Source organism: Pseudopipra pipra, chromosome 1 (genome assembly GCF_036250125.1).
Source record: "Pseudopipra pipra isolate bDixPip1 chromosome 1, bDixPip1.hap1, whole genome shotgun sequence".
In the NCBI taxonomy this organism is placed as follows: domain Eukaryota; kingdom Metazoa; phylum Chordata; class Aves; order Passeriformes; family Pipridae; genus Pseudopipra; species Pseudopipra pipra.
This window is the reverse complement of record NC_087549.1, coordinates 73,102,657-73,123,317: the sequence shown is the minus strand read 5'-3', so window position 1 is coordinate 73,123,317 and position 20,661 is coordinate 73,102,657. Positions and strand designations below refer to the sequence as shown.

Below are 20,661 nucleotides of genomic sequence, written 5' to 3'. Positions count from 1 at the left end.
AGAGTCCTGTTGTGCTAACCACTGAGTAAATACACAGAGAGATATAAAATCTTCTCTGGTTTCCTTAGGTATGGTATTTATAGATGACAACACAGTATCAGCAGTAACCAGTATTTTTGTGCTCTTAAATAGACAAACCCCTCAATACTCTTGATGTTGTGTAGTTAGTTAGCTTAGGATACGTGTTAGTTATCTGTATTTTTGGATAAGTGATTTGAATTTGAGAACTGAAAGGAAAGCTATCATTTAAAATGAGAAGACTCAATTCTGGTTTTCTTTCATGATCTCAGCTAACAAATCCGAAGAGTATTTTGACACCCTCAAAAGTCTTACCCTGCTGATTTTTCAACTGCGTTCACTATACAGAGTGTGCATTTGAATTTTGCTTTTTGCATTTCTTCATAGAGAGTTCCAAGCAAAATGTAATTGATTCAGGTTCAAAGGAACTTTTTCATGCTGTGTCACTTTTAAGACTTGCAGTGTACTGCAAGAAGCCACAAAATACAGCAGGAACTTTGAGATTTATTTATTTATTTATATTATCTATTAGTTTTCCTCTAATTGCAAATCCCTCTGGTGTGCAAGTAAATTGTAGGCACTACATTTCTCTAAAAGGCTCTTGGTTGTATCAACCTAGAAATTATATGACCCATTCTTGCTCCCAGTAAAGTCAGGAAAAAAATCCTTGAGATTATCTTGGTTAAAATTTGGTGTTAAAACCACCAAGCTCATACGTTCAATGCCCTATATGGGCCATTCACTTAAGAGTTGGACTTGATGATCCTTGTGGGTCCCTTCCAACTCAGAATATTCTGTGATTTGTTGTTGACCAACACTTCAAAATGCTTATAGATGTTCTTACTGTATCTAGTGAGGAAGAATGATCCTGTTGAGTCAGCCAAGTGGGAGGCTCTGCCTGACAATCTGCTATAAAGAATGTCTAGGCATTCCTGATGGCAGCTCCATGTCTGCTGACTCTGGGAACATCAACCATTAAATGTTGAGTAGCAGTATTTGGAAATCCATTTCCTCAAACATTTTGAAATAAAATTATAAAACAGTAGTATTCTATCCATTCACATTGCTTTTGATCACAGCAGCAGACTGAAAGCCTTTATGACCATAAAGGACTTTTCCAGTTCATATATTTTTTCCTTCAAATAATAGAATATATGTCCAGTTTCCTCCCTAAAAATAGAGAACCAAAAATGTGAATAGTTTAGAAAACCTCTACTTTTAGACTAAACTTCAGTTCCTTTGTTGAACAATCTGAACAATTAAAAAGGCACCAAAACAGGACGACCTGTGGGTGTCACCATTCAGATATAGGATACAGCCTTGGGAAAAGAGTCTTCACTAATCTTTTCACAGATTGCTTGCTTCCACATGCAGCTGCTATGACTTGCATTTGCTTCTGTCTTATGGAGAAATAGCTATGTAAAATTCTCCTAGAACCTGATGATAATGAATGTCAGATTTTTTTTTTTGTTACATGATTTATCATGCTATACCCAGAAACTGCCAATTGTCTACAATGTTGAGTGACAACTGTTTGCTTTTTCTCCCGTACATATACAGTTTGGAATGAAGATGTCTCTTCCTTTGTGCTAGTAATCCACTTTTACCAAGTGCTCAAAATGAACAGCTTTGAGGAAACTTTCCTTCAGAAAAGTCCTTAACTTTAGAACCAGTTCTTATCATCCAGTTCAATTTGCTGTGTCTTTGGGGCATAATATATAACTCATTTTTGTGAAAAGTCAAGAATGTTGGCAGGCATGGAGGCTTTGGGCTGCAGTTGGATGAATGCCATTTTTTTTCTCTTTTTTTTTTCCCTGAGATAATTCAAGTATTTCTTTTCACTTGTTGACTAAGTCCTATTATCTATACCTTCATTTTGGTAGTAGAAGGAAGTCATTATAAGAATAAAGAAGATAGTGTTAGCATGTAGCTCCCATGTATTTCTTCCTTTACTCACTCTAGTCCTTTTAATTAGAATCTCTATCCCCAGATGACAAACCCAATTGAAATCTGACATTTTGATACAAATTAACAGTTTTGTCATGCTACAACTACTTTTAAAATTTTAGCCCTTAAAGTCTTTGTAAACATATGACTGATGAAAGAACAAAGAGTGAACAGCCTTATTCTGTTTATATAGCAGCATCAGTGAACACACCAACCCTCCTCTATTCTGAATTTAGAATGCCCATTGAGAGAATTAGAATGCCCATTGGAGACAATAGGCACTTCAAGGCATGTAGACATTACAGCCTTGGTCTCCTTTTGGTATCTTCTGGTAACATTTAAAGCATGATGGTGGACTTACAAGGTTAGCAATGTTTTCAGTTTCTTCCCTCTAATCTTGTCTCTTTAATGAATGCCTAAGTTTGAATAAGTATTAAAACCCCTTAGTAATCTAATTATAGCTGGGGTTAACTGCAAAAAAAAGTGGCTTTTGCTCTTTGACAGCACATCTGCACATCCCTCCTCCTGCTTGAGTGTTTTGCAATGAGGCTTATTTTATGAAACTTCAGGTTTTGAAAAACAAACTCTGGCTTCTTGGAGCTGATTCAGGTTAGGTGTTCCCTTCTGCAGCTAAATCTTTTACATGTTTTCATGTTTCCAGCCAAATAATTACCATACAATATTTTTAATAAAGAAGTTTCTGATTATGTTAAATATAAAGAAAAATTTAAAACATTTTGAACACAGTATTTCTGATTTAAATAATTTCAATAACTACAATGGTTTCAGGCTATGGAAAGGAATAAGAGGGCTACAAATTTAGTAACTGAACTTATACCATACATCTGACATTTGCAGAGTGCTAATTATTGCTAAGGGCAATAAGTGAAGCACTCAAGTATTAGGTAGTACTAGTGTAGTGTTTTGACCCTGGCTGAATGCCAGGTACCCACCAAAGCCACTCTCTCACTCCCCTCCTCAGTTAGGCAGGGGAGAGAAAATATAATTAAAGGCTCGTTGAGATGAGGGAGAAATCACTCACCCATTACTGCCATAGGCAAAACAGACTCAACTTTGGGAAGTTGACTGAACTTATTACCAATCGAAATCAGAGTAAGGTAATGAGAAGTAAAACAAATCCTAAAAATACCTTCCACCCATCCCTCCCTCCTTCCTGAGTCTAACTCTATTCTCGATTTTATACCTCTTCCCCAGCAGCGCAAGAAGCGGGGAATGGGGTTACAGTCAGTTCATGACATGTTTTCTCTCCTTCCACTTGCTCCTCGGGCAGAGTCGTCCTTCCCCTGCTCCTGAGTGGGGTCCCTGCCATGGGAGACAGTCCTCCATGAATATCTCAAACATGGATCCTTCCCACAGGCTGCAGTTCTTCATTAACTGCTCCAGTGTGGATCCCTTCAATGGGGTGCAGTCCTCAGGAACAAGTTGCTCCAGAGTGGATCCCTGGTGGGGTCACAAGTCCTGCCAGCAACCGTTCCAGTGTGGGTCTCTCTCTCTACAGGGCCACAGGTTCCGCCAGGAGCCTGCTTCAGCATGGACTTCCCACAGGCTCACAGTCTCTCTTGGGCATCCCCTGCTCTGGCGTGGGGTCCTGCAGAGGCTGCAGGTGGATCTCTACTCCATTGTGGACCTCCACAGACACCCATACAGCCCCTCCACGACCGGAACTTTGCCATGCAAATCCAATACAACTAAAATTAGGAAGTCAAGTGATCTTAATTCCATTTTCCTGTAATGCTACTTCTTCCAACTTTTGCTCATTAAGGAATATAACCTTGCTAATACCCTGAACTGACAATGTCACAATGCAGGCTAATTTATGCATACTTGAATGGAAAAAAATGAACTTATAGTAGAAAATATCTGCGCACTTTTAAATGGACTGCCTGCAATAAACAGATACAATATACTTTGCCAGCAAAGATCACAGCTCTTTGGGAAATAGATCCCTTTGATTTGGGCATCCCTTTGGGACAGAACCCTGCATGAAGGCTAAAGGTTTGATAGCAGACAGTTCAGCTCAACACAGATTTTTGGTACTGCTCATAGAAAACTTTTAAAACATTAAAAAAAAAATGACACGTGTACCATATGGGAGGGATTTGGGGCAGTGATCAGGTACAAACAGGGGTATTAACAAAAGCATAATGTGAGGTCAATATCCACTGCCCCTAATTCACAGCCAACAGCACATGCTCTTGTAAATGACACTTGGTAGGGAAAAATCTCTCTCACATTTTTAACACCTACATGTTTGATCTGAAATACAGAAATGGCAGAACAGAGCTGCTATATTCACAAGTGCTAACCAAGATGCACAAAAACTTTGCAGAACTGTGGGCTGGGCTTCCTTTCAAGTCTAGGAAGATGTAGGTGCCTCCTTATACTCTTGCTGCTATAGTCTGACGTGAGTTAAACTAACAACGGGACAGAAGACCAGACTCTGAGATGGGTACCTTAGTTTCCAAGTAAAATCAGCAAAGTAAATAAATTCAGTAGGGTATTGGGGGGGTTTATTTGGTTTTATTTCTCAGTAATAAACACATATTATTTTTAATTTATTTTCTCTTTTGTCCTTGCTTCTGTAGCCACCTCCAAGTTGTTAGGCATTTTGTTTTTTAACAATTCCAGATTATAAAGACTGGCTGTAAACAACACCATCTATTTTTTTTCCTAACAAGCCACTGAATACAGTGTACGAGCAACTGAGGAAAACATCAATTGAACAGAACTTGTAACTTTTATTGCTGCTATCAAATGATCTGATAGGAAGTGTAAGGCTGGAAAAATGGATCATTGCAATATGGCATGCACCGTATTAAGTTGCTGACTCTCTTACTTCCTACATAAACCCCCTTGGTAAGTACATCTAGCTTATTGTGTTCCCTATGAGTCTTAGAAAGGGCAGAGGGCATGTGAGATTTTGGTCACATAAATATGCTGTTTGCTCTTAACTGAAGTGATAAATGAACTCCCATTAGACAATCAAACTCTTTATAGGTAAACCCACTTCTGATTAATCTTTTTTTGTTAATTCCAACTTAATTTATGTGCATTTTTTTGTGCATTTAAGATATGTTTAAAGCAAAACAAGAATGTTCATATGTTGCTTTTCTCCAGTTTACATAAATCACTTTTTAACAATGACTTAGATATTGGCCTACTTGGAGAATTTACCACGAAATTCTTGTGCATGGACAACTCCACTGTTACTAGGTAAACTTGTTTTAGGGCTCCTAATGCTAGATCAGTGACACAGAAATGTCTAAGTTATGAGAACTTCACATTTGGTTAAAATTCCTTCTAAAAATTGTGGTAGTCTAATTCAATGAAAACAGGAGTTAACGCCAAATATCTTCTCTACCCATGCATCCTCAAAAAGGCCAGCACAAAAACCTGAAGTCTAGATGAGCTGTATATCCTGTGCTTTAGACCACTTGGCAGTGACAAGGTCATATATATATATGCACTCTCTATTCAAATTCCCCTTGTACTGCTGGGTGATGTAGTAACACAGGAATTCAATATTAACGATTATGGACGCTCAAACAGAGAGGAGCAACTAATGGATGTCTTAGGGCTAATATCCAAAAAATAAAAACTTACAGTAGTCTATACAAGAGAGTTTTTTAAGGCAGAAAAATATATTACCATCCAAAGTAGAGGGGGGAAAAAAAGCAAATATTTTTTTACGTATTAATTTAAAAATCTGTGAATCTAGATTCAAATTTAATAGTACTTATGTCTTAGGGTTGTAACTTTTTATTATTTCAGTCTAAATTCTGACCTATTTAAGAGACCAGAGTTATTAATATTTCCTATTTTTTCTGCTCCTCAAACTTTACAACCGGATTTCTCCAAGGCATTCTTCATTCTCACTCCTGTCTTCCTCTTCGTTTTGAAAGTATCAATTCGGGGAATTGGCTGAAAGATATAAAAACACACACATAAAAATTGTTTGACTGATGGTATTTATTGTAAAATATTCTTTTTTTTTTTTTCTGGAAGAGATATGAAGGTGAATCAGGAAATGGATGGCTTTTTCAGATCACATGAATCAGTACCCGAGAATTCATCATTTTCACCAAATATCTGTCTACTTTTAGGGATCTGAAGTTGGATGGCCTTTATTTAGAACTCTCATAACAACTTCTTTAAGTGCCTTATTTGTCAGAGACTTTAATCAAAAGAAAAAGGCAATTACTAAAATTTGGCTCACAGATTTATAATTGCAAGTGCATATTTATTTATATTTATTTATATTTATTATATAGCTGTGTTGAAAATATCATCTTCATAAAAATAAACAATTTTGTTTATAAAGAGCCTTAATAATAGAAATGCCAGGAGAAATATTACTTTATTCTCCCTTTTAATCACAAGTGGTAAATATAAACTCATGAGAAGAACACCTAGTTCTCAAAAGCCGAGTAATTTAGAATCTCATCTAGCTTTTCCTAATTCATGGATATTATGGAAACTAGTCAGTTTAACCTTTATATATAGCACATTACATGAGACAATAATTTGATGGAAAACAGCAGAATTTTCAACTCTTAACATTTATTTCCCTATGATTTAAAGCAAGTGTTGCAATGGTGTGTTTTGCAAAGACAATTAATATTATGCTCAGTCTGACCTTGTCCTGTGTCTGCTACTGGGCATAAACAGCTACAGCCTCGCATGGCCTGCTTTTTAACAGTGTACTTCCCTACCAGACTTATCTGAGGATAAAGATGGCAAACTTAAATCCTCTGGGTTATCTGCTTTCCTGAGATGAAGATGCCATTCCTATTTTTACATATAAGAACATTGGGAGTTCCTGGTATTTCAATATGGCAGACTCATGATGATCCAGCCTTGGAAGGTGATGTTGCTCAAGGCAGTAGGGAATACTAAGGACACACTCAACTCAGGGCAAATACTTTCCTGAATCTCAGTGGGAAAGAAGGAAGAAACAGCAATGTAGACCTGGTGATTAATTCTCTCAGGAGGATCACTTAAGGAAGCTAAATTCAAGACAGCAGATTGTACAAACTCTCTATTCTTTAGCATTGCTCAAGAAAGGGAGCTTGTTCATATGCACCATGCTCTTGCCTGGTCTGCTCTGGAAAGGCTCTGGTCACCAATACGGTTTCTTCTAAGTAATAAATTATGTGGTTAAAATACCCAAAAGTTGGCAATTAACTGTGAGACTTCAAAGTTTTTCTCTGCTTGTTTCTCATGAATTAAACAAAAATAAGTAATATTTTCAATGGTCTGGAAAAATATATGCGATGGGAATAAAGCCTTTGAACTCTGTGATTGTGAAGCAAGCAAAGTTGTTTCCTTATGATTCAAGCATAGCTCAAAGTTCAATTTTCCTGAAGCTAACTCCTTCCTCCTTTTCTGTTTTTGGTTTTTTTTTCCCTTTTAACCCAACTTGATCTTTCAGTTTACTGTATCTGCCTTTGTTTTTCTAAACAATGAATAACACACTATCCAAGATGCTTTTGATGGGTAATGTGAAGACAGGCCTTCCCTTGTACCATGGCTTTCCCACCTAAAAAGATGGAAGTCCACCCCCTTCCCTACTTTCTAACACTCCTTGTGTCCTGCCACCACAGGGAGGAGCTGAAATCTTGGCTTCCCACCAAACTGGTGCTGAGCAGCCTTTCCTCTTCCAACTGCAGTACCTTACTGCTTTCACATGCCGCTCTCCCTTAGCACGCTGGGCTCTATTTTTTTGGAAGGAGAGATTAAGAAGTAGTAACAGTGAGAAATATAATGTCAGGAAAATACAGGGCAGAGGAGGAGGACAAGCTCCATACTGGAAGGAAAGCTGGCTGAAATGGGACTTGGTCCGCTGAGTGTTTTGTTTTCCCCTTCCAGATAGCAGAGCTTCTTCTGCTTTCTCCCCTACGGCCAGCATAATATTCCTAGATTATGCTAGAATATCCTAATTTATTCTGGATATAGTAACACACTGAGGCTTTGCCTGGGATCAAGACACCAATGTGCAACTTGTACAGACACAAAAAACCCTCAGCCCCTACATGGAAGAGTACGTCTGGGGCATTGCGTCACCTAAAATTGCTGGTCTTACTCATCTGATTTAACTCTGCACTTAGACATAGCACAGAGTTACACGTAACATTAAAAATGTTACATTTTGTAGCTTTCTTTCAAACATAGTTACTCTCACAGGCAGTTTCATACCTCTTTGCCCTTGAGCTTCTCAAATAAAATTAAATAAAATTAAGCATTGACATCATTACTGTTCTTCTGTGAAACCGGTAGTTAGCTGAAAGCACATGACTTAAAAGTTCTGGGAATGATGCAAAGTCAATATGATTCCAGTGGAATTTTTCTTAGGATGTACTGTACATCATTAAAACATTATGATATAAAGCTATAAATGTTGTGAGTTTTGGGGGTATGTTTCTTTGTTTGAGATTTTTTCACTTATATGTGCATTGTTTCATGGCCAAACTGCAGAGAAATTGTTAGAGGCTAAAATATACATCACTCCAGGTGCTAGAATTTTGATGGGTTTTTTTGCTGGCAGTTGCTTTTCCATACACACTGTTTACTTTTCATAGATAAAGTATGGATGTTTTATTTTTTTCCCAGCAGCTGGAAAAACAAATATACCTCCTCTTTAAAAAGAAACTCTGAACTCTTTTTAACAGGTAGAGATTCATAAAAAGTGTGGGACTTGCTGATGTGAATAGATATGTCTTAAACCTACTCCAAACAAGTTAATGGAGTAGATATGTGAACCTTTGTATATCTACACTTACTTTGATGGCAGTTTTTAGGTGTAAAAGGAATTCTTTTATTTTCTATACAAGTATTTTCTGTATCAGAAGGAAATCACATGGGAAAGTGATCCCACATAAATATGCATTACAGTAGTGGCTTTTCAAACTATTGTTACAAATAAGGAAACATCCTTGACTGTCAGGGTTGCATGAGTTTAATAAAAAAAAAAAAAAAAAAAAAAAGAAGAAAAATTTTAGCCTTTACTATTTGCCTCTTTTTTTTTTTTTTGTTGGGTTTTTTTTTTTTTTTTTTTTTTTTTTTTTTTTAGTACCTACCAACAAGCAATCAGAAAGAATGCTCCAAATTCCAGGTCTTCATTTTTAATGATAACTTCAAACTTTCATTAATGTTTCTACTTGAATAAGTTTCTTTTATATCATAGCCAAAGTCATGTTCTCCCTTGAGCTGAATGTTTAAGGCAATTTGGATTTGCAGCATTTGGCTTGCTGATAAGTTTTGATTCTAGTTGTTTTAATTAGGTATGTTTTTATAGGATTACTCTAGCATGAATCAATTCCACAGCTTTGTTTGTTTTAATAAACTCTTACTGTTTTAGTCTTCTAAATGGAGGTCTTGCTGCGAACAAAAGTCAGTTTCTCTCTGCAGTTTGTAGTAGAAATGTGCAAATGCTGCCATAAAAGAAAAAACCACGTTGATGGAATTAATTACAATACACACATGAACAAAAATAACCTCCTGGTTTAACACAGGTGGGCTGGCTAAACACAAAGACATGCATCAAAAACCTGGTGAGATCAGAAATGCGAACGCACGTACCTGGGGGAGATGCCTGCGCGGCTCGGCTGCAGCCCCGCAGTGCCACGTCTCACTGTCCCACGCACGCAGCGGGACCTTTATAGGGAACTCTCCCAGGGCCTGGAAATGAACTTTCGGGGCTGACACGTCGATCGTGTTGTGGGGGGAGGGAGGGGACTGGTGGGGGCGGAGAGGGACTCGCCAGAGGCTGTTACGTGGCCGCGAGAGTGTCAACACCGCAATCTCCGAGCCGCGCAGTGCCCGGGCGCTCACCCGCGCAGCGCGGCGGGGACGGGGCTGGTGATGCGCGGCTCCCGTTGCCTACGCGGCTCCTCGCCAGACCCCGGGGGCTCGGAGCTGGGACACTGGGGGTTGTCTCGCCGGCTGCGGGATGGCGTATAAGGGGTTGCGGGGAGTCGGCGGGCGCGCACCGTGGGCGCTCCTGTGTCTCTTCCGCCCCGGGGCAGCCGCTAGCAGCCGGCTCTCCTTCGCCTCCTATATCTGCTGCTCCCCGGTTTCGGCGGCGACTTCTCCGCCTCCAGAGCCCGGGGCACAGGCCGGGAGCCCCTGAGGACCCGCACAGCGGAGCTGCCCGTTGCCCACCGCCTCCCCTCCTTCCTTCCCTTCCTCCCTCCCCCTGTCTCTTGCTGCAGCTCGTTCGGATTTGTTATGCTTAGTTGTGCTGGGGCGCCCCTGCTCAGATCTGATGGTGAGGAGCAGCCTCAGGTTATGTTTTTTTGAGTTGCGGTGAGTAAAAGGAAAAAAAAAAAAAAGAATAAAAATAAAAACAAACCCAAACCCCGAGCACAAATATCTCAACCAGTTGCAACTTCTCGCCTGGCCCGGAGGAGGGAGCGCGGGGGGAGGGAAGGGAGTAATGCGAGATCGCCCCAGCCCGGGGCAGCGCTGGCTGCGGGACGAGCCGAGCCGCGCACGGTATCGCCGGGGACGGGCGGCCGTGGCGGCCGCCCTGGCTGCCGCTGCTCCGCCCCCGCGGCGGGGCGCTGGGTCCGGCCGCCGGGCGAGGCGCGCAGCTGCCGCGCCGCAAACTTGGTGGGAGCGAGCGGAGCGCGGGCGGCTCGCCGAGGCTGCGGCCATGGCGGCGTGAGCAGGGAAGCGGGCACCATCGCGGCGCCGGAGCCCGCCCGCCCGCCTGCGGCGTGCAGCCCACGGCGCCTCCAGGTAACCCCTCCCGGTCCCTCTCCCCACGCGCCGGCGCCAGGCTCGGGCTGGGGGGCTGGAGTGCCGCAGGGATGGCACGTCCCCGGCCGCCCGCTCCCTGCCTGGGGCCACTTCGCTTGGGGGTCGCAGGGCTGCGCCCCTGGCTCCGCCGAGCGCCCCCGGGGGCGCGGAGGCCGGCCGGGGTCGGGGTCTGGGCGGCGCAGCGGGTGGGTGCCGGCAGGGGGAGCTGGCGGCGAGGCTCAGCGGCGCTGCCGCCGGGTACCGGTGTCGGGGAGCGCTGCTGGCTCCCGGAGCCCGAATCGGGCATTGCCCGGCCCCACCCCTGAAAGTCCACCGAGCCTTCCAAAACGAGTGGCCGTTCTCCTCGAAGACGGTGCTGTTTGCTAGGGAGAAATAAAAACCAGATGGGCAGGCAGCCGCTTCTGCAGCGGGGCTGAAGCCCGGACCGTCCCCGCCGGAGCTCCGCGCAGTGGGACCCCCGCGCCGCTCCCGCCCTCGGGGTCGCACTCGCGGGAGCGCGTTCTCGCCCAGAAGCGTGAGGTGCGTTGTGGTCGCTGAGGCAGCGGGGAGGCAGCCGTTGGCTCCGAAACGTTTTGGAGGGGTTTTGTCACACTTTGGCAAGTGAAGTTTGCTTAGCCTCGTCTTCTGGTGAGAGCAGCAGTGGAGTGAAAGGCACCGGCAGTTGTCTGAGAAACATGGAGTTTTCAGTGAGATGTTCGTGTAGTACGATTTAAAGCCCTGATGTACTTTCATTCTCGCTGTTATTTAACTGGACTGTCTTCGTTTCGTAGTGTGACTGTATTTTGGCACTTTCTGAATCAGGGAGTTTGAGTTACCATTCCGCAACAATGCAGATGGAAACACCTCGGTCAGTTGTATAAATCCATCATTCCGTGAGGATTGCTTACCAGACAAATTACAACTATTAGGGTTTGTTGTATCATTCCAGATGCTGACTGTGAATTATAGATTGACACAACGATAATCTGCCCAGGATTATTTCTGGGGGGCAGCAGACGCGGAGGGAGCTGTAAGTGCATCTGTTCCTTCAGCAGACTGAACTATTGGCAGGATAGATTTGTACATGCAGGCACACTCATCCTTTCGAAGATGGTTCGAATTTGCAAGTTTACAGCTGAGAAAGACATCCTAAAACTAGACTGTGTTGTTAAAGTTATAGTGATAGCATGCTCTGACAGCCCTAAGGTAGTGCATCTGAAGATTGTTTTCTGAAAGCTGACTAACCACTCTTGGTTTGAATTTTGGTGTAAAAGACTGGTGTGATGCTAGCACAGCTACAGCGCTGTAAAACAGTTTTTTTTCATAATGGAAATTGAACTCAAATCTTAGTTCTAGCGCTTTGAGCATGTACCAGTTGTTATATAAGACTGACTCAGTTTAGTGAAATCTGATTTACCAAGAATTGTTGAACTTGGTGATGTCATATATATAACACATGCTCAATCAAAAGTGTATTACTGCCTTGAAAGGCTGAGGTATGGCCTTAGGTACTTTGCTTAGTCTAGTGAAAAAGTTTGGTAGACTTCTGCATTTTGTTCTCTGTTCCCACCTTCCTCTCTGGCAGGTACTAATAATCTAACTTTATTACGTTTGCTGATGAATTCATCTTATTTTCTCATTTTAATGCTGAACAGCTGTGAGGAGTCCTGCTGAGCGCTAGGGTTTTGCTCTGGAGTGTGGGTGTTTACTTCTCTGTTTGAGAGGTTGTTTTGAACTAAGTAGTGTAAATACTTGCTTTTAAGTTGTACTGCTTATTCCTTGGGATGTTGCAACTGTTTTATTTTGGTTGACAAAGCCGAAGGCATTAATGTCTGTAGTGTCTCATTTGTTTTAATCTTTAACCAGAGCTGTTTTCTCAAAATGCTTAGGAGTGCCTGTGCACTTTGTAATGATCCATAAACATGGTTGTAGCAGGTTTGTTGTACTTATTTCCTGTTGGGCAGAGATGCAGAGGGTGGTAACTGTGTGTTGCTGCTGTTTCCAGAAGAAGGAGTTGTGTGGTGGTTTGTTTTTTAACTTCTCTTCCCCCAGCTACTTAGGGAAACCACGTGGATTCTGACTTTTGTTGATGTAGCCTTGCACAAATACAGGATTTTCAATGAATGAAGTTCATTATTTTCCAGTGAGTAAACTGTATGCTACGAGCTGTGAACTGCAGAAATAAAATGTAAGTGTCCCGCAAATTCTGGCTTTTGTGTTAGAAGTTGTAAGTAGGAATTCAGCTAAGGGAGCAGCTGAGCTGCTGGGGTTAGCAAGAGCAGACAGACCCGTTTCTGCCCTCTGGTCTGCAACAGCTTTATCATCAGTGTTGGCTGGGTCTTATTTCTGTGCTGTAGGACACGTAAGTGGATAGCTGATAGTACTATCAGTTGATAGTAGGTGTGTACTACCAGTAGTATCGGTTGATAGTGGGGAGGAGAGTGTGTGTAATCCTACACTGTGCTATTTAATGTAAAGCAGTATCTAATACTTGTTAATATGTTGTGATGACGGACTTCTGAATAGCAGTGAAATACAATTTAGCCTTAGATTTAACATCTGGTTTATAAATTTGATATGCTCTTGATGTTTGGTAGTATATGTTCTGAAGTTACTATGGCTCCTGAGATGAATTGATATTGCTGCTGCCATAATTATAGGAAGCAGCACTGAGGAACTTCTCCTTTTCTGTAACATCATTTTATGGAGATGTTTAATGGGCATTCTTGTCAGTGCTGAGTTCTCCGAATTATTGCTAATCAGTCTGTTTCTCTTCATTATCATCCTTTTATCCTCTTTGGCATGTGTATACATTCCTATTTAGAAACAATTTTAAGTTACAGACTATACATTTGTTTTTTCCTAATGTGTTTTGTAAAGCTGTAGCTGATTGAAAAGAATGAAGTATTTGTTTGTTTGTGTTTTTGTTCTTGTTTGGTTGGTGCTTTTTGTTTTCTTTTTTTTTTTTCCCAAACACTATAAATACTTTTCAAACTGACCCTTTTGAGATATGTTTGCCAACTGTTGGCTGTAGTCTGGATTTAATTTCCAGGCTGCAGTATTGCAACTGTGACCCGTGAAAGGCAGGTGGCACTCTGCTATCTGCAGTTCTTACAGACACCCGGGGAACATCACAGCCTGACATGTGAAGTTGAGGTATGGTTCGCCGTTAAATCTGTTGTTAAAACGGCAAACTGTTTCCAAAGAAGGTGAGGGGTTTTATTTTAGTTTGCTTCATAAATATTTCTGATGATTTATTTAAGAAATTTGCCAGTTTGCATCTAACTATAGCACATTCGTTTAATATTTGTCAGGAAAGTAGCAAATGTAAACCAAGTTAGTGATCCCCAACTGCAGTCTAATTTGTATCCTCTTGATTTTTTTCTAGAATGTATATTCCAAACTATAAGGCATACAAATCTTTCGTTATTTAGTGTATGTGTTCATGCATCTATTCTCAGATTTGTGTTTTCCCTGAGGAACATCGATGGAATCCAGTTGTCTGTTGTATAGAATCAACTCTTTATCTCCATACTCATAGTTTTTATATAAATATATTAATAAAATGAATTTCCATTTGGGAACCTTTTTGGAAGAAATCTGCTTGTTTCCCAGTGTATGTGAGAAAGTCCAGCAACTTCACAAAAGAACAGATATCTGCCAGTTGTTACTGATAGTAGCAGAAAGCTGGGGTTGATACAAAGTCTGCACTGCGGCCCTTGCAGTGAAATTCTTGAGTTTAACTCAACTGTTGAAACTTACCTTTTCAAATGTTATCTTTTCTTTGCAAATAGTTTGAATAATTTATTTAGAAAGGTTAAATGCTGTGTAGCATGTCAGATGCATTATCATTTCCAGACTTATCTCCAATTAGCTTATCTGTGTTATGAAATTTCTTGTGCGATAGCCAGATAATATGGGTTTTCATTCCTTTTCTAGTTTTTAAAATCAGGATATATCCCTGAGCTCCAGTATACCTTAGAATTGTTGTATCTTAATTTCTGACAGAACTGGTCAACCTTTTCATGGTTACCAACGCCAGTAATGGAGATTAGTGTTTCATTTAGGAGATATTGATTGAGCAGCTCTGAATCTTTGGCATATAATATTCTGATTTTTTTAATGCCATGCTAGATGAACAGCATCATCCATCCACTTAGCAGTATTTGTTGGATTTAGGAGAAGCTCAGAGAAATTATAACTTTGGAAATGCTGAAATGCAGCCTGTTACTCTCCTCTCTCTGTAATACTGGGGTGCATTCCTAGGCTTTACTAAATACATGTGATGAATAAATTAGAGAACATGCGATGGTTGCAGGATTGGCTTATACATGAATTGGGTAGGCTGAAAAGATGTGTTTTGCTGTGAATTGTGAGATTTTCACCCTTCTTTTCCCCATCCCTTCTCTGCATTTCAAAATTGAGCTGCTCTCTTTGCTGCTGTCCTCCTTTTCTGAATTCCTAGTCTAGGTGGAAAGGCAGAATACTATTAAAATGTGCTTTCTGGTTAGACTTAGGCTTAACTGGGAATGTTTAATATAAAGTTAGCTGTAAGACCTCTGTAGCTGGGGAGAAATATTTAAATAATTTTGAGCCCTGTTCTTCTGACCCTCAGTAATCTTTTGCTGAATCAGTCATTTCTATTACTGGTGAACTCTCCTAAGGTATGCGAATGAGTATTTGTGTTGTGGTTTTAAAAAATATTAGGCAGTTGTTTTACACTGTGTTTTCTTCAGCATGAAGTCACTTCAGAAATTCCTGTTCCCTTTTTTTTTTTTTTCTTCCAGTCCATGTGTGTTTTCTCATCATCTGTGTTGTTTCAGTGACCTGCTTTCACTGGAAGCCCACTGACATTTGCATTGGCAAAACCCCTTAGTTAAAAAGTGTACCCTGGGAGCACTGCTGAGATCACCTTGTTATGAGAGAAGATGTATGGGATAAAGCCCTTTCTGTTGACCTTGTCTGATAGTGAAATTGCCGAGTACTTGAGGAAAAACTCCTGGCCTTGCCAGTTACTGGAGGATAGGTCATGTGTGTTGCTTTGTGTCTCTCAAAGTCTGGCAGAGTTTTAAGGTTTCTTTACTAAGCCAAAGTTGGAGACTGCAAAAAGAGATTATCCACAGTCTTTGGGCTGCTATGTTACTTCATTTGAGTTTGGTTGTTGATGGCCTCTTATGTCTCATTTGCTTTCTTATTCTGAACTTGCAGTAGAGCTATATGGTTGTTTTATTAGTTTTTGTCATAAAAGCAGTTTATGTGTATTCTAATTTTTGTCTGTTTTTGTCCATTCTCTTGCTCCAATGCATGTTTTTCCTTGTTGATTTTTAAACATAAGCAATGATATTGAAATACTTCCTAAGAATGTTCAGGGGAGAGTATGTACACAAAATTGCTGCTAGTGTCTGATGTTATATTACCCAATGCTGCAACAGGGGACTCGTATCTTAGCCAAAAGATGGGATTTCATCTTTGGAAGGGAATGGACTGTTTTCTGATAGTGCTCTTCAAGGTTATCAGCCTGGGCTAGGCCAAGAATCTAATGACTCTTGTAAGACTCATGAACTAGCTGTGATGCTTAAGTTGCTAAAGGTGATGTTGGTACTGTTGTTGTCTCTTGCACTTTTTTTCTGACCTGTAAATCCATGATCTGGCCCTCACTTGATTAAATACTTGAGAAAAACCCAAACAACCAACCGGAAACCCCCCTTAATTCCTGTCCTCTATTAAAAGCTTGACTTTGTGACCTGAAAACTGCTGTATGCTGTGTTCTTCAAAGGCAGGCAGGTCTAAGTGGAGTTAGACAGTGCTGTTGTAGTTTGTTATTCTTCTTGGAAATTCTGAAACTTTACGTCAGTCAATTGTCTATGGGGTCCTTTTAGTTGTGCTAGTGTGGAACCATAGCGCAAACAGTATTAAGGAACTGATCCTCTCAACACTTTGTCTTTGAAGTACCCATGGCCACTGATCCTGGTAAGGCCCTATAGACATTGGTCTCAGTGTTACTGCAGGTGTGCAATGGCTACTGTCAAGTGAGGAAGAGGGGAGAAGAAGATTGCAGAATGAAGTTCTGATTAGTCTCTCAAATAACAATGAAACTTGTTGGATTTTGCCTCAGTGGTTTAGAGTGTATCCATGCAGCTATTTGTTATGTTAATGTTTGCTGTCTGTTGTAAAGCTTTCTTGTGGAGGTTGCAAATGGACTTAGGCATGAGTATATGCCTGTCTTCACCAGCAATCTAAGCTCATCTCCTGAGGAGTGAGGTACCTGAGAGACAATGCCTCATTGCATTGCCGTGTATCAGAAGTGGGACAATTCAGGGTAATAACCTGTTAAAAACTGAAGTTCAGTCTTGCAGAGTTTGTCTGTCAGACCTCACTCTATTGAAAAATTACAATGGATTCTGGTACATGCTGTTGTAATTGATAGTCCAAAACCACAAAACCCTTCTACATTCATGTGCCAAGAGCATGAGTTCACGCTTACAGATCTAGAGATGTACAAGAGGTGAAGTTGATGTTTGTGGGAAGAAAAACTTCTCTTGATGCTTAGGATAAGAGTCCTAAAATGCTGTTACCCTAGGCTCTGGGGACTTGTTGAAGTGATGTAATTCTGTTGTAAAGTTTGGTCAGAGTTTACAGGCTTTTCTGAATTGTCCAAGAAAGTTGCAAGATTTTGCAATTTATATTCTATTACTTTCCTGAGTACATGGTGTTAGGCTCTTTATCTGAAGCATTATTTAATATCTTTGATACAGAAGATGAACCAGTGAAGCTTGGGCATCATCCTGTAACTTTTTTTTTACAAAAAAAAAGTGTAACTAGGAACAACAACAAAAGGAGAGATCAGGGCTTTAGAGCTGAATCATTGTTCTTTTTGCCATTGTTGTCTTGTTTCAAATTAAATGAATTGTCTGGGTGGAGTGACCTGATTTTTTTTCCCCCTTCAATATCCTTTCTATAAGTAGCTTTTATTAGAAAATCCCATTTTTGCTCAGTTATCTATAACTGGTAGGGAAGGTTGTTTTCAAATGTATTTAATCTGAAGGCCAGTGAGATTAGTATTGAATTTTGAAGAAAAATGATCTTGAACTAGAGGTAAACACTTAATTCTGATATTTAACTTGAGTCTTTATATTTGTCTCTCAAACCCATAATCATAAAATGCTCTTAAAATAACTTGAGCAAACGTGTTGTTTTCCTTTGAGTACCCTATGAACTCATTCCCTGCCTCTTGGGAAAAAGACACATTAGTCTTTTTATAGGATGACTGTTGACAAAGCTTGTCCTTCAACTTCTGCTGCTGTGCTGTAACTGTTTCTTTTTTTCCGGAAGGCTCAAAAAAGAACTAGTTTGTTGCAGAGGCATATCACTAATATTTTAATAAGAATTGCCTGGAAATATAGCAAGCTCGGTTTGTTTATGAGGAACAATTCATGTGCTTAACTTACCTCTCTGATTTATTGTGAATTCTGTATAAATCAGGCTTGGTTTATAATTGCATGTATTTGTTTATTCTGTAGATTTAGCATTTCCCTTAAAAGAGTCATTTAAACAAGTGGTTTGGGTTTTTTCCCTGCTACTCCCATCAACCTTGACCTTTTTTATAAGCCCCAAATTTCTAACAATGCCAACACTGAAAATTTTGAAAATGGCATTCACAATGAGCAGAGCAGTTGACACCAGGCCTGTTCCTATCTCTCAGCACACACTGACACGTTCGAAGATTTATCTGTAGCCATAGATCAAGTCTAGAGAACTTGATTACAGGTGAGACGTGAGGATCTAGAGACTTCTGTTTTTAACTAGCAGGTTGGGTTTACTTCTTGCCAGGCCAGGGTCTTGTCTCCTCTTTCTGTACTGTGGGAAATGTTGCTTTATGGTATGTTTGAGTACCTTCTTTCCTTCCTGCTTATTTTTTGACTAAAACTTTCTAAACCTTATAAGAAATTTTGCATGTGTTGAATGTTCTTGCTTCCACATAAAAAGTTGTTTCCTGCAAATCAATCTTCATATGAAGAATAGTGTTTCCATGAGTGTTTGTATTAATATCTATAGATAACTGACAATTGGGATGAGCAATCTTAGGAAAAACTGTCTGGATCTTCCTGAATAGCATTTGTATTGCCTTTTAGGTACTTCTAATGCCAGCCTTCATCCCAAAACATTAAGAAGAGAGAAAAAAGCCAACCTTTAGCTTCATAATAGCATCTGGATTGACTTTCATAATTGTATTAGTAGTCCTAAAAATATTAGGTTTATGTGAACTGGAGTGCTCATAGGAGCCTTACTTTTGTGACTGAGTTGTAAGGATTTGAGTTAACGAAACTCAGTATTATATTGTTCAGGTTTACATGTCATACTGTGACTGAAAATAGTTTGGAATTGCTCTTGAAGGCAGCTTACTAGGGAGAAAGCGACTAGCAGAAGATAATCTCTTCAGCTTTAGCGATGGAAAATAGTGTATAAATTATTAGTATCTTCTTCTGAAATGTTGTTTCATTTAGCTTCTTTTTGCAACAGTAGTTCCAAAAACTCATTATTTCAGCACCATTTAGGCTCACAACTGTAGTCTTTATGTTGCAAAATGTGGAATATATAAAATTTTGTTAGGAAAGGATGTTCTTTCATGTTTGATCTTTGTACACTTTCAAGCCTAATCAACCAGAAGGGAGATTTAATCCGTGAAACAGGTAGTAGCTAACAAGCAAACTCTAAGTGTTGTCCAGGTATTAGAAAAACAAATTACTTGGTAAAATTGCCTTGTTAAGGTTTATGGCTTGACATGCTCCAATAATCTCAGGCCTAGCGGGAGGTTAACAAAGCTTGGGAAGAAGGATGTCCACTTATATTGGACTCAAAGAATGCAGAATTTATGGGCCAAAAAGCCAACTGGCAGAACTCTCAAGACATGGAAGAAACTAACAGAGCCAAGCTGGCAATTATGCTGAAATCAGCTCCAACTGGGTAAAACGTAATTCTGGAAGGGGAAGGTTGTGATCAGCAACTGACTGACCACTGGTAAGAAGACCACCAAGAAACTCACTGACTCGAAGAGAAAGATTGAGCACGTGAACAAATTAGGATGAGAAGAAAGAAAATCCTTAACCAATAGAAGATAGAATATTAAATAATAAGAGAACTGTGTAACTTGTAGCCAATTCCTTTGTTTGCTAAAACACATAAATAGTAAAAATTTTGATAGTTGGTGTGCTTGATTTATGAAATTCCAGTGAACATCCAGGCTCGTGCAACTCTGAAATAAATGATCAATGTCTATCTCAAGTGTGTAATTATTGCACAACTGGCAATGGATCCAATTTTTGTAAACAACACTTATACCTTGGTCCCAGGAACTCATCAACAGAGAAAAATTTTGCATCAATGTTCTGTTATCCAGTTTTCCTGGCTGTTAAAAAATGAATGGAAATACAACATCCTTTCCCCAAGGCATCTACAGAAAGAATAATTTTTGTCTGGTATGATTGCTCTCAGTGCATTCCACTATAGGTCAGCACTGTGCAGAATCATGGAAATGGTAAGATACTTCTCATACTTCTGGTAGTGTATGTAATATTTTTACACTTCCTATAGAAAAGATTCTGTAGACTGTAGCTTGTATTTAGATATCAGCTTTGAATTTTTTTTTCTTTTGAACCTTTCTCACTTAAGGTTCTACTTCAGTAACTCCTGAAAGATTTACCGCTGTTGCCAAGTTTCTAATATATCCAGACCTTGTTGGAATGAGTCCAGCAGAGAGCAGAGCTGGAGCACCTGTCCTATAAGGACAGACTGAGAGAGTTGGAGCTGTTCAGCCTGGAGAAGAGAAGGCTCTGGGGAGACCTTATGGCACCTGTCAGTACCTAAAGAGGGCCTACAAGAAAGCTGTAGAGAGACTTTGCACAGGGGCATGTAACAATAAGACATGGCAGAATGGCC

At 40.3% G+C, this 20,661-nt stretch overlaps 1 protein-coding gene, 1 long non-coding RNA gene and 1 other non-coding gene across 8 annotated transcripts in view; 1 reads left to right on the top strand and 2 right to left on the bottom strand.

The window, feature by feature from the left end:
* Positions 1–4,486: 4,486 nt before the first annotated feature.
* LOC135417366 (uncharacterized) lies at positions 4,487–10,409 on the bottom strand. The gene is made up of 2 exons (XR_010432012.1): positions 9,565–10,409; positions 4,487–5,907 (listed from the first exon to the last, which is right to left on the bottom strand). It is a non-coding gene; the product is annotated as an uncharacterized LOC135417366 (long non-coding RNA).
* Positions 6,001–6,069, bottom strand: LOC135406092 (small nucleolar RNA SNORD123). The gene has a single exon (XR_010426134.1). It is a non-coding gene; the product is annotated as a small nucleolar RNA SNORD123 (small nucleolar RNA).
* A 174-nt stretch (positions 10,410–10,583) lies between the features above and the next one.
* SEMA5A (semaphorin 5A) overlaps positions 10,584–20,661 on the top strand; it is a 338,112-nt gene continuing 328,034 nt past the window's right edge. The window contains exon 1 of one of the 6 annotated variants that reach the window (XM_064661260.1): positions 10,584–10,725. The gene's annotated coding sequence lies outside the window, so the exon portion shown is untranslated. Of the gene's footprint in view, positions 10,726–10,937; positions 11,266–11,405; positions 11,756–12,892; positions 12,914–20,661 lie in introns of those variants that run through there. The other 5 variants (XM_064661194.1, XM_064661239.1, XM_064661203.1 and 2 more) reach the window with 5 other exon arrangements.